This window comes from Cheilinus undulatus, linkage group 9 (genome assembly GCF_018320785.1).
Source record: "Cheilinus undulatus linkage group 9, ASM1832078v1, whole genome shotgun sequence".
NCBI lineage: Eukaryota > Metazoa > Chordata > Actinopteri > Labriformes > Labridae > Cheilinus > Cheilinus undulatus.
In genome coordinates, this window is record NC_054873.1 from 19,888,741 (window position 1) to 19,902,237 (window position 13,497).

The 13,497-nt window shown below is 38.5% G+C and overlaps 1 protein-coding gene across 1 annotated transcript in view; it reads left to right on the plus strand.

Annotated features, from left to right (window-relative positions):
- Window positions 1-323: 323 nt before the first annotated feature.
- tp53i11b (tumor protein p53 inducible protein 11b) overlaps window positions 324-13,497 on the plus strand; it is a 48,751-nt gene continuing 35,577 nt past the window's right edge. The window contains exons 1-2 of the mRNA XM_041796072.1: window positions 324-457; window positions 3,801-3,922. The gene's annotated coding sequence lies outside the window, so the exon portion shown is untranslated. The remainder of the gene's footprint in view (window positions 458-3,800; window positions 3,923-13,497) is intronic.

Consider the following 13,497-nt stretch of genomic DNA (forward strand, 5'->3'; position numbering starts at 1 on the left):
TTGTTTATGAAAGTACGTGCAAAAAACAAAATGAAAGGCACACCCCATGTTTTGCATCACATCAGACTGTGCTTTGTTTGATTTCATCAGTACCATGTTCTATAAATTCCATTAACAAATATTTGTTTATGAGTTATTTATATATTTAATTTCATAGAAATGTCGTTCTTAGTCTTACTTTGGCAAAACACATTAAAAGTCGAACCAACTAGGCATAAATTAATTGAAAGTAAGCTTAGTACTACGGTAAAGGCAATTCTATGTGCGCTTTCGTGTGAGCTCAGGTTATTACGGTAATATCCAGCTCACTTGGATTGTTTGCTGCTGCTCCCGGGTTTGTGAAAACACGAAGCCGTGCGATGTGTCTCCTCACTATCCTCTGTATTCACACACAGGCAGTAATAACGGCAAACATCACACTCTGAAGCAAACTCTGGAGACCGCTCTGCATCAAGCTGTAAGTTTCACATATTTTCTCTGCTTTAAAAATATTTTCTCACAGCCTGTCCCTCGAACTGGCGCCAATATGACTTTAAGGTTCTTCAGGCTGTATTTTGTACCTTTCAGCGTCTTGGGGGACTCAACTGCTAGCTAAAATATCGTTTGGGTCGCGCGGCGTTATTTGAAGAGTTTCTGAACTGTTTCTTAAAGTAATTTGTTTTACTTAATTTGTCGGTTTTGAGGTTTTCATGAGGCACTTGTTTATTTGCCTTCAGTGTGCGTGCTTCACAGAGGCTGGGTAAGGGGAATTTAACGTGATTGACATGTCTGTGAAATTAACGGTTAAAAACTGTCCTGACGTCAGATAAGCCGTAATGGTTATCAACGACATAAATTTTGATAATATAGCCTCAATGTTGAGTTACCGCTGACCTGCTGCACGCCATCCAATGACTGAAGTTATTGAGCAGCGAAAGGTTAACTCTTGCAACTTACTACCTTTACATATACGACTATAGAAAAAGGATATGTCTGCTATTAAACATGGCATAAGTTGGTGCTTTCACCGCCTGCTTTGCACGGTTTGACCAAGCTCTAAATTTCGTCGACTCTTAAACATTACTGCCGAAAACACGCGTAAAATGTTATGTTAGACAATACTTTGAGAGTTAAATAGATATCCAGTTTGCTAAAGGGAGGTGGTCGTTTACTGTAAAATAGGTAAAAGTGGATTAACCGGTATAAAAGGGCAGCCAGAGCCACACCATACACAACTGTCTGGATCATCTGAAATAGGAATTGGACATTAAGAGCATGATTGCTGTACCAGCTGTGTTTATCACAAGGAAGAGGAGGAGAATACACATAGGTCTTCTGTAATGTTTGTACAAAAATAAAATGAGTTTATATCCGTGTATAGTTATCCAAAGTGACTTGTTGAATGCAGACCTAATAAAGTGTGTTGAAATAACCGCTGTGAGGGATTTGTCATTCATGGTCTGAGTCCACTGAACACCTGGCAGTTCAGGTTTATGTTTGTGTGTCAGGACTTGTCCCAGGTGCAGTTCAGCAAGGCTACACACTCAGAAATATACAGCCATTTGTCTGCAATGACTTACTGTTTAGTAGTCTGCAGGGTACGCCTCAGTCCTGTTTCCTGTGGGTAATGTTCACAAGGTGTCTGAAACATAGGCTTGTTTACCACTCTCCTCCTCCTGAATTGTTGAGTGTTATAGAAGCAAGAACAGATCATGAACTGTCTTTTTTTTTTCCCACAAAACCACACCACTGCTGATGAATGCACACTTGTGCATGGACATGCCTGAGTTGGTAATGCTACAAGCATTTCAGCACATAACAAAGTCAAGCCTGGGATGCTGGCTTGGGTCAAATGGAAGCCAATAACATGAGGGAAGAAGGGACATGGTGGTCATGACGTTCCTTATATACCATTATGTTATCCCCCAGCATGAAGACTTGCAAATTGCTTATTGTCATGACTCAACCCTTATTCCCTTTTGCAGCAGCTGCACTGTTTTCCTCTAATAGCTTTGTGATCTGGAATCAAAATGTCAGTCATTCTGGCTCTGTGGGCGAGTGGGGGAAGTAATTGGTGAGGGATACAGGAAAGATAAAACAAGGCTTCCTTCTCTGTCCATTTCACCCATGGTGATAAAGTTTTTAGCCATGTGGACAACAGTTCTGTGTAGTGGGCACCACTGTGTTTCTGCTGAAGATGCTGTGGCTGTGTCCTGATTCAGCCATTAGCTGTTTTTTTTTCTGGATGAGCTACTTGCTCAACAGCATCTCTTTCCTCTTAACCAACATAAGCAGTAACGGTTACATATTTCACTCTCAATACATTAGCACTTTACTTTCTGCAAAAGAGGCTCTAAATGGGTCAGATCCGGCAACATGATGACCTTTTAGTCAGTTTTCTTTTTCCGTGTATGCTCATGACTGCAGGATATGGTCACCCCAGCCAACCCCTGCACTATGTTAGCTATTGTTGCAAATTCTCCTCACTAATGGCTCTCATGCAGAATACCGGCAGGGCTCACTGCATCAATTAACAGTAGATTACATATTCCTCAACAGTAATTGTTACCTGCCTTACCAGCAGAAATATACTAGAATTTTTTTAATTCTAATTGATGGAGGATGTAAAACTATGTTTAATGTGAAACTGATAAAATATAAGAATTCCTGCACTTTCCAGCTTTTTAATTTGTCCTTATGTACTCCTCCAGCTGGATAGAGAGTTAAGATATGCTTTGAGGCTGACTTTATCCCTGGAGAGTTCATTTCTAGCATATGTAGATGGTTAAGCGTAGTTTTTAAGAAGCAGTGACGCAGACAGTTGCATTGAGTAGCACAGCTCTAGGCAGTCCCACAGGTCCTTTACTACTGGCATGCTACATGCAGTGTCCTAAACAGATGGGCAGCGCTTTGTTAATTTAACCCTTCAGTGATTGATTCACATGACTGTGAATAATAATTACTTTGCAAAACAATTTTTTGTTTGTTAAGCTTTATGGATGTATCTGCATTTTTAGGATGAGGGTAGTATTCTTTTTATTTTTGCCTCCTGAGGTTTAGAAGCACAAAGTGATTTTCTTCTCTAAAGATTTTTCTCCTCAGGCATTCTAAACCCGCAGAGAATGGGTATCATGAGTAACATGAGTCTCTATGTAAGCAATGGTTGGCTAATATTCTCTTGAAATAGCAACAAATATGATTAACCTCAGCAAAATGATGCCTAGCTGTATTTGGTTTCTTCTTTCTGTGCTGGCTTCTGGTCTCTCTCCCCGGACAGCCATGTACCAGCAGTATAGCCCTGCCAATTAGGATTACTTGGTTTCGCATTTAATTTCTTACTGTCTGTTATGACGCTGGGGTAGCCATAGGCTTTAATTATGAACCTTAAGCAGATGTGCTACAATTTATTTCCAGTGGACAAGATTAGAGAAGCTCAGACCATATGTTGCTTTTCAGACTTGCTGTTATATGGTGGTGGTGCTTGGCTGCCCAGCTCATTAATAATGAGTAGGAAAGACAGAAAAGCAATGCTTTTGTTGATTGGTTGCAATACACAGTTGATGATTTTTTTTGTCTTTGCAAATCTGGAATATCATTTCCCTCTGGCAATTCCGGCTTGCTGCATAAACTCACCAAATCTCATTTGGGATTCATTATCTTCGATAAACCCTATTCTTCCTATATGCTGGGCATGATGTGGTGATATCTTTTGTTTGAGCTGCTGGCACTGCCTGTAGTGGGACCACTGTGTTCTTTTTTTTCACAGGACATTTAAAGGGAATACATTTTTCATTTCAAGCTGTCATTTTTTCAATTCACAGGTAAACTCTAAGGGTCCTCAAAGGATACTGGAAGAGTGGAATAGTGGTGGCTGCAGTGGAATCATATTCTTCACTTGGGATTAGGAGCAAATAAAGTCCACATCAAAGAGGAACCATATTTAGTAAGTTTACTTTTTTTGTTCCAAATCACTGAGTTATTGTGTTTAATTCATAACTCTGCAGCTAAGCCATCCAAAATGAAGACTTGTTGATACCAGGCAGTGCTGGTCAGCTATTCAGAAAGCCATACTGCAGAGACTGGTTGTTTGTTTGAGGTCTTTATGTATTGACTCTCACAGTGAAGCATTGTGATTGTTTTGGCTGTATTTGTGCATGTGAGATTTTTTCCTTTTTTTGGGGGGGGGGGTTTCACATTTCAGCCCCTGATATTTGGACAAAGACCCCTTCAGTTCTCCTTAGCAGCACTCGTACATCAGGTCTCCCATTTTCAACACTTGTATAGTATGTCTGGTTAACTGACCTCCATTCAACCTTTTACTGGAAGGACTTTAACTCTTAGAATATGATTAAAGAAATTGAAACAAATCTGCTGTTAAATACTGAGGCGGCAGCTTTATTCTCTATAGGCCCTCACTGTCACCTTAAAGCCATGCCTATGCAGATTTCATAATCCCTCTCCAACAGGCGTTCAGTACTTTTACTTTACTTATTCCAAGTAGATATTTGAACGCAGCAGCTGTTCATCATGAACAGTTGGCTCCTGATGGATTTATAACTGTAGCTGGTGTAACACATTATACATCAGTAAGAGTGCTGGATTCTTCAAGAGTTTGTCCCTCTGAATTAGTGTTTGTCTGCAAAACACTGATTTTTTTCAAGTCTTTCTATAAAGTAGGGTTTGATAACATAAGAATTGGAGAACTGATTTTTATGCTTATTATTTTCTCAAGCATTAGCTTGATGGATTGGTCTGGATAAAGTCAGTACAGCACATGGCTTTTCAAGAGCCTATGTTTTTAAATTGGTTATTTTTGCCCGACATCTCTCAAATACAATCCATCTGCTACCACAAAGGAAAAAGAAAACTTAATACGCTGTCGGTAGGGAACTTCACAGACACATTTGTAAAAGAAAGTCAGTGAATGGAGCTGATTATTGCTGATTAATTTTAAGTATCCAAAATCAAAAGTTTGTGAAAATTGTCAAATATGTTTGAAGCAGACATTCAGCAGCAGCTCTGGTTGTCAGCAGAGCAGATGTCCATGCTCCAATTTGGCAGTTATTTGTTCAACAATGTGTCTGCAAAGTGACTTTTCATGTTCTGATTATTTAAAGCTAAAGATGGCAATCTCATTCCTGGGACGCAGTTCCGAAATAGTTCTGGTCTGAGGTTTGTATGTCTGCTACATTAATTGCCTTGGATCCTTTCAGGGACAGAGAGAGTCAGGCCAAAATAACTAGCCAGACTAGTTATCTGTGCCCCCTCTGGACCTGTGATAATCAGTGTTGTGTGTGCCAGTGTCCTTTCAAGAAACAGTATTTACAATACTGTTGACAAATTCTGTCTTCTAATTTAGAAGGCTACATATTTTCAATTTTTTATCAGTTTCACAAATTTAATCATGATAAAATTTGAATCTGTAATTATGCAACGTCCAAACTGTTAACATCCCCCAGTGGTGTTTTGACTAGACTTTAAAAAACACTAAATTGCTTGAAAATACTGGTAGTATCAGGACATTTTGTTTTCTTCAGTATGTAATTAACATAGTTCTGACATGGCAACTCAGTAACAAGGGCTCTTGGTTTCTACCCCTTCATTCCTGGCATGCAGCACAAACTAACACATTCTTTGTGTTCCCTTCTGTCATTATAGGCCCTTTATTTCAATGACTTGTGGATTTTTGTCCAGCATGCATTAAAATAATAGGAATGTTATACCACACTGTTCCACAAAACAACTTTTTAGTGATCAGTGTAGCAATTCTAAGTGTCCAAAAATGTTTAAAGAAGAGGTGTCCCATCTCATCATTAGGAAAGATGCCTGTAGAAATGTTTCATATTCTAACAGAATAAAGTCAGGAGAGGGTACACATTAAATGACTAAGGACATTTGGTTTCATTCGTTTCGACATTGTTCGGTTGCTGCGTTTATAACTAAGATTTACTTTTAGTAAAAAAGCAAACAAACAATACACATTTTCTTATGTTAAATGTTATTTAAAATGACAAACTATTCACACAGATCAAAAGGTAAGCAAAAGGTATTTGCTTAAGTTTGGCACATATAAATAAACATTTGAAAAATAATTTTACTTCCACATTAATTTGAATAGATGCTGGTTTTGATGTATCTGTCAAAAATGACTGAGAAGTGACTGACTTCCTTCCTTCAAAGTTAAATAAAGCTCTATTATTGCTCTATTGTTGGCAATATCAAAGAGACTCTTGCCAAGGGAATGAAGGCTAAGAGGACCACAAGACAAATGCAACCTTTGTCCTCCTGATTAGTTGTTCACCTCATCATACTGGAACATCAGCCATTCTGTCCAGGCATTGATTTGCCACTGGCTAAGGTTGATTCCCTCATTTGTTTCTGTGTAAACTCAGCTGAGCCCTCATGGCATTTGTGGTGCTCGCTGAAAACCTGATTAGCAAGCTGCGTAGGTGTTTTCACATTTATCAGGAAACAGCTTTTACTTGTGTGAAGATAAGGTAACAATAAAGAGCCACAAAACTGATCACATCAAAGGCAATGTCATGTCTAAAAGTGTGATGGATAAATGTAAGAGTTTCCAGACTCTAAGTACATCAACACAACATTAATTTACAGTTTTTAAAAATTCAGTCCTGGCCTTAAAGTTGATTATTTTATATTTGAAAGAGAGAAGCACTTTAATTAGATTTAGGTCTTAACAGATTGCTGCCACCGTGGACAATTAACCAAATTCTGTCCACGTCTGAAGTAATAACTTCTGAGACGGTCTAATAAGGCTTGAGGGCATTAAGGTTAAAAGGGGGATTTTTCTACATCAAAAGCAGTACACACATGCCTAGACAGAGTTCAGAGTGGTGTTTGAAGAGTCAAATCTGTTCTACAAAGAAATTCTGCTGCAAGCTTTGGTCCAGGCTAAGCCAAAACCCATTGGCAAACAAAGACTTTATTTTTAGGCTTGTCTGCCTACTTAAAAAGTGGGCTGTTTCTGCTTCTGCTTGTGAGCTGCAGGCCTCGTTCCACTTCCTGAACAAGGACATAACATGCACAAGGAGGGATGTAATGACTACTCAAGAGAAATGACAGGAATTCTGTTGCCTCTTATCTGATTATTGCTGTCCATGAATAAATTGAGCACTTGACAGATTCTTCGCTATTTTTCTAATTCTTCAGCAGGTTGATGCTTGATTCCATGCCTTTTGTTGGTACTTTTTTATTTATTTATTTATTTTTTATTGTATTATTTGCCTCAGATAAGAGAAGGAGACTTTTTGGGAGACTTTTACATGCTGTGTTCCAAGTATTGATTTTGTGTCACACATAACCTTTGATATTTGCGCTCTGCCTGCTGTGTGGGAGAATGATAGACGAACCAATCGCGCCATGTGAATAGTAACAAGAATGATATGTGCCTGTGTTGGTATGGGCGCAGTAGCCATGTGTGTTGCACTGTTTGTGGAAGATGCTCTGCTTACTGATGTGGGGAATTGATTTGGATGTTTCTGTCATTATGTCAGAGCTGAGTAGCACAGAAACAATGACAGACTGATTAAAAGCTGAAATTTGTTTCTGTGTTTTAGACAGAGGCCTTGCCATGTTTGGAGACAGAGGTTGTCTCAATGGAATAAGCCTCATGAAAAAGAATGGCCTTGCTCTGACCTATTGTGATCAGAGTATTTGAATGTATGTCCCTCATGAAATTAGTATACATGAAAAAAAAGGCGGTGGGGGGTGTTTGGTCTGAAATGTGTAGCAAAACGACAAAGTCAAATCAAAGACCCTGGGTGCTGATTTTTCAAAGTAAGACTTGAATTTGGCTCAACTACAACAATCACACTTTAAATCATCATCTAAATTTGCCTGTTTCTCACTGCACTTTGGTAATAAATTAATTAAAAAAAGGGCTTTCCTAGTCACCACATCCAGCTACTATACTCAGTTCATTTCAGGAGAATATGCTTGAGGTTAAAAGAGGCCAAAGGCAAAAAGAACATCAGGAATTTTTGAGTTTAGAATTTAGCCTAGATTGTAACAATAGTTAGTGCCACATGAACTACTGCATGACACTGCAGTCATGATGCTAAGGATGAACCACAGGCTTAGAGTTAAGATTAGGTAGTAGGGATGGGTCATGATTTTTGAAAATTAAAATCATTATTTATTTGTATGAAAAAGTTCTTATGCCTGTCGTATCTCATCTTAAAAGTATAACTTCCATTATTTTTCCTGGTACTTGTAATGCAGCTTTATTGCCAGTAGGTTGCTGCATATGGAAGCTGTTTGTTAATTGCCATTAAACAACAATAGAAGAAGAAAGAATTCATGTCACAAGGATCAACTGTAGGGTTATAGACTGTTGAGTTGATGCCAAATAAACCTAGCATCTCCTAACTTAAGAAACAATTGATCTTATTGAAGTGCAATGCATGTCAAAATTCACCATGGTAATTTCTGTTACAGTTAGTACATTACCTAATGCAAATGTGCATGTGAGATGAGACTAGACAAGTCAGCAGCCCCAGAGTGGGCTTGCACTCAAAATCAGTTTTATTGGCCAAGTATGCTAACGCAACAACGATGTTGACTCTGGTTAGCTTTCCTCTCCATGTACTGGAATACCACATTACGGACAACAATATATACATTTGCTACATATCACAATTATGATTTAGATATGTACAACCTTTGTTTGGTATTATTTCTAGTTATTAATAATTGAATTTAAAGTTCCTTTGAAATGATCCTTTTAGAAATCTATTCCTGTTTTAGGTGATAAACACTGATCAGGAAGCAAAGAATGTGATGCCAGCAGCAGGATGACACCTGACTGTTAAATGATTACAAAGATTTTAAGCTGTTGTAAGACAAACGGCAAGGTGTACGTTTGTTAGTTTTTTTTGGATGTTGTTTCTGTGGTATGGTCTTAACTGCCTGAAACCATGTAGAGCAATTTAAACCCACAGATTATTAAACCACATCTTTGTGAAAACAGCCTGAAGCATCAAATTGTTTACTTGGACCTCAACAAATTTGTGCCTGTAGTTTTGAAGATTGACAAGTGCTGAATACTGAAAGTACGTCTGATTATGAGCTGGATTCAGGAAAGGAAATAGCCAGTCAGAACCAAAAAGGGGGCTATTTTGATAGTTTGGGGCTGTGTTGTTTTGGGTACCTGGGAGACCATGAAAAAAGAAGTGATCACAGTAGCTCTATACAAAGAGCAGTTTCGATATTGTAAGATGAGATATGCACCAATACTCACTGCAGCTGTCCTACTCTTATGAACTAAGGGGCCCTTTATTCCTCTAAGGATTAATATATGACTGAAAGAAGTGTGGGGCTTGCCACTTGACAAGTATTCCTTGATTTCTATTAACTTAAGATTTTATGTGGGCTAAGTTCAAAGTTACCTATGCTGTATTATGTCATTTTCACACGTTTTTTAACCAGTGTAAAGTATGTTGATCTTGCTTAAATGGAGTCATAGAAATGTAGTTTGTTATTTCAGTGTTTGCACCAAAGCTGTGGCACTGGTTAGGCACTGAAATAAACACTTATTGGCTGATACCAAGAGGTTTTCATGGGTGAGGATCTGAATGCTTAGCAGGTCCTTAATCTTTAAAAAAGGGGAGCAGCGTAATTTCAAATGATGGACAGAAAAGTGTTATTCACAGGATTATTGTTTTGTATTCCAGACTCTTTTGGCCCTTTGACCATTAAACTTAAGATTGAACGCTATAATGTCACAGATGATTTAGCTGACCCAGCCGAAGTCATTAGTTTGTTTGTAGCTTGTAAAGTTTTATGGATGTATCACCTCTCTAATAACTGCTGTCCCATTTGTTTAGTCCCTTTATTGCTCTTGTAGTGTGAGCTGAACAAGTGATTTTCACACTGGCCAGCTGGCAAATGACATCTTGAGTCTTGTTGCTCTTGGATCACACCACTCTTAAATTAAAGTTCAAAAATAGAAATGGTAAGCTGCTTTAGTAAATGTCAGTGTTGTGTATAGAAGTTGATGTGCTCACTTTTGTGTGCTCTTTAAAACAGGCTGACCAACTCTTGAGGTCAGTTTTGTTTCTCTTATTGTAGACCCCTAATGTTGGCTCATTTGCATTTTATAGGCAATAAAAGTGTGCTTATTGCTCTGCCATGTGTTTGTGTGTTTGCATCTATTACTGCCACAGTGTCAGGAATGATGGGAATTGGATCACACAACACGCTCTGTCATTCATTCTTAGGAGGGGAAATGAAAATGAAGTGGAAATAAATGCAAACATATAGTCAAATGAACTGCCATTGGAAATAAAAAGCCAGAAAATTTAAGGATCTTATCCTGACCTTTACCAAGCAATTATGAGAGCAAATCCTTGGAGACATATTGAGCCCTTAAATGAGTGCTCTTCGTCATCCAGCAGGGCTGCCTAGCAACCAGGTAGCGCTTCAGAAAGCAAGATGAGCTGAGCAAGAAGCAAGGAGAGACCCAGTTGAAGGCTTGACATAGTTAGATTGGGAAATTGGGGATCAATCCTCTGCGCAGTTTGCAGGGCTAAGAATAATTCCTTGTTTGAAGTAGTTTTTTCTTTCATTCTTAAGAAGAGAAAATAGATTTACCTAAACAGGAAAATGTTTATTCTCTGAGATTCCAGATAATCAGACTTTTTGCCACAGTAGCAACAATATCATAAAGGAAATTAAAAGGACAGTAAAAAAGGGGTGATTTAGATGAAAATGTAGAGACTTTAACGAAGAATCGATGTAAGTTTGCTTACTTTCCTGTTTAAGGCATCACATGTGAAGTAAACAACCATACCAAGTGTATTCTCCTCTGTATCTCTCCCCAGACCTCTACTGGCCCTTTGATTATGCCCACAGTTTTCTTTATACCATCTGTCTGGATCAGTGTTTTTTCAACAGGGGGTCCTGACCCTCTGGGGGTTGCCATGAATTGCCGGGGGGGGGGGGGCTACAGAAACATGGAGCAAAGAGGGTGGGGAGAAAAAACAACAACCTACCTTCTCTTTAAAAACAAATACTTCTACAAGAAGATAAAGAATGGAACATAAAAAAGATATCAGATAGTGAACTGAGACATTTTACTATTTCATGGAAAGAATAAGCTCATTTTGAATTGATGGCAGAAACACATCTCAAAACAGTTGGGACAAGACCATGTTTACCATAGTGCAGCATCCCCTCTTCTTTCAGTCTGCAGTTTTACTCTGAGTAACATTTTTCTGAAATTGCTCAACAATTTTTTGATGCAGATTGGCGAATCTCTGCCCACCTTTATTTCTGGGAGACTCTGTCTCTCTAAAATGCTCCTTTTGTAACCAGTCATGTTACTGATCTGTGCCAGTTAACCTAATTAGTTGCAAAATGCTCCTCCAGCTTCAATTCATGCACCTCCAATGCAAAATTGAACTAATATTTTTATGAAATGATGATATCAGTTTCAACATCTTACATGTTGTTTATGTTCTGTTGTGAAAAAGATGGATTTATGAGATTTGACAATCATTGCATTGTTCTTATTTACATTTTACACACAACTCCCAACTTTTTGGGAATTGGACTTGATTGAAATATAATAAAGACACTGAATGGAGGAATAATAAGAATATAACTTCCAATCAAATTAAGAGATATTTTTAGAAGCTGTATTTTTATTCTTCATATTAGCTATCATACACAGAATTTAAGAAATTTTGCAGCAGGGGGTCCCCACCAGAGGGTATTGCCGCATGGGGGTCCCTGGCATGGCAATGTTTAGGGACCCCTGGTTTAGTTAATTGCAGTAAAGGGGAGTGGGCTTTTTTTAATGTAACAGGCTGTGTTATCAAACCTGCATGCCAATGAAATTGATAATAGAACATAGAATAGATGTTGTGTCTACAAAACCAACATTGGATTGTGTTTACCCTCAACAGCCACAAGGGGCTTCACAATAGAAAACTGTTGAGTGTGAAGCAACTGTAAAGGGCTCATTTTGACTTTGCCCCTGCTTACCGCAGCAATGAACCCTAACAGCAAATTGGAGTCTGCAACCACTGCTGTGATTCCAGTATGTCACCAAACTACTCATTAGCCATTGTTGTCTACTCATTAAATGGCTGCTCAGATTCCTCAAAGCTGTCACAAGATTCACTTGTAGATACAAACAAACCCTTTATAAGCATAATGATTTTTAATTCTCCTCAGTAATTCATTTCACAGTACCTTAAAAGGCTCCTTTTAGTCTGCAACTGCCTGCATTTTAAGGCTATGAAAGTAATAATTGAAATTGTTACCCGCAAGCCGAAAGCACAATATTTTAGCTGTACACCATAATTTTTCAGTAAAACAAATTCATTTCAAACCATAGAGGGAAATAAAACATCCCTTTTACTGTCATGGTGTTTTGTGTAGTGAAGAGTCAGTTGTGAACACCTAAGATACATACTTCTAATACACCAGCAGCCATTAGTGGAAACTAATTGGGTGTGCAGGGCTTTATCCAGTAATAACCATTTGTTGTGCATCACAAAAGGCTGTCTCATTAGATCATTTAGTCTTGGCTAGAAGTTACCATGAACAACAAGCATTTGACATTTGGCATTTCTAGCTACCTAGGAGCCCACAACACAGCTAGAGCTTTCATTTTTCCCGACCTAACTCTGCAGAGAAGTGTGCATGCAGTACACTGAACAATTAGTCGTTTTCTGTATACACATACTTAAAATTCAGTCTAATGAAGCAGGATTGCTTGGTTAGACTGCATTTGTTTTGTTATGTATGAAAACTAATTGTTTGTGAATTGTGAAGATCTTTCCTTGGTTTTGGAACAATTTTAAACCCTGGCTGTTTTGCAGCTTCTGTGATGTTTTATTACAATACCAAGACTGACATTTGCCTCTTCATCACATCTTAATATCATAGTGTCAGTGCAATAATATGCTGCTACAGAGATAAGTAAATCAGTAATGAGTTGTGGTGTTAGTCATACATAATAGTAAAAACAATAATTATACAGAAGTAGTTCTAATGACTGTTTGGCTGCTTTTCACAGCAGTGTTTGACCTTACCACAGACACAGCTTTATATCTTTGTGTCAGTTTGTTTGTGTGTATTTTTGAAGGCAGGATCTCATTCTCGTGTTTTTCTCAACATGTGGCCTGGATCCCTGCTAAGCTCTGATGGTTTTTCTCCTTGGAGGAGATCATTCACCTCACAGCTGCACATGCGTTCTATATGTCAGCTCTGCTTTACTTCATCATGTCTTTGCTGCTTTGGTGTGGGATTCATGTTGAGCCTGCCATGTGAGGGGGGCTCCAGAGATAGAAACGCCAAACTATCACTGGCAGGTAGTGTCTTTATATCTCAAGAAACACTATCCTCCTTCTCAACCATGGGGCCCTTTGTGATACTTAAAAAACACCTATCCAGTATGTCCACTTTAACCCATTCAGTGCAGTAGGAATCCCTTGACTGATCACTAGTCAATCACAGGGCTTGCATACAGAGACGAACAAGCAGTCACTT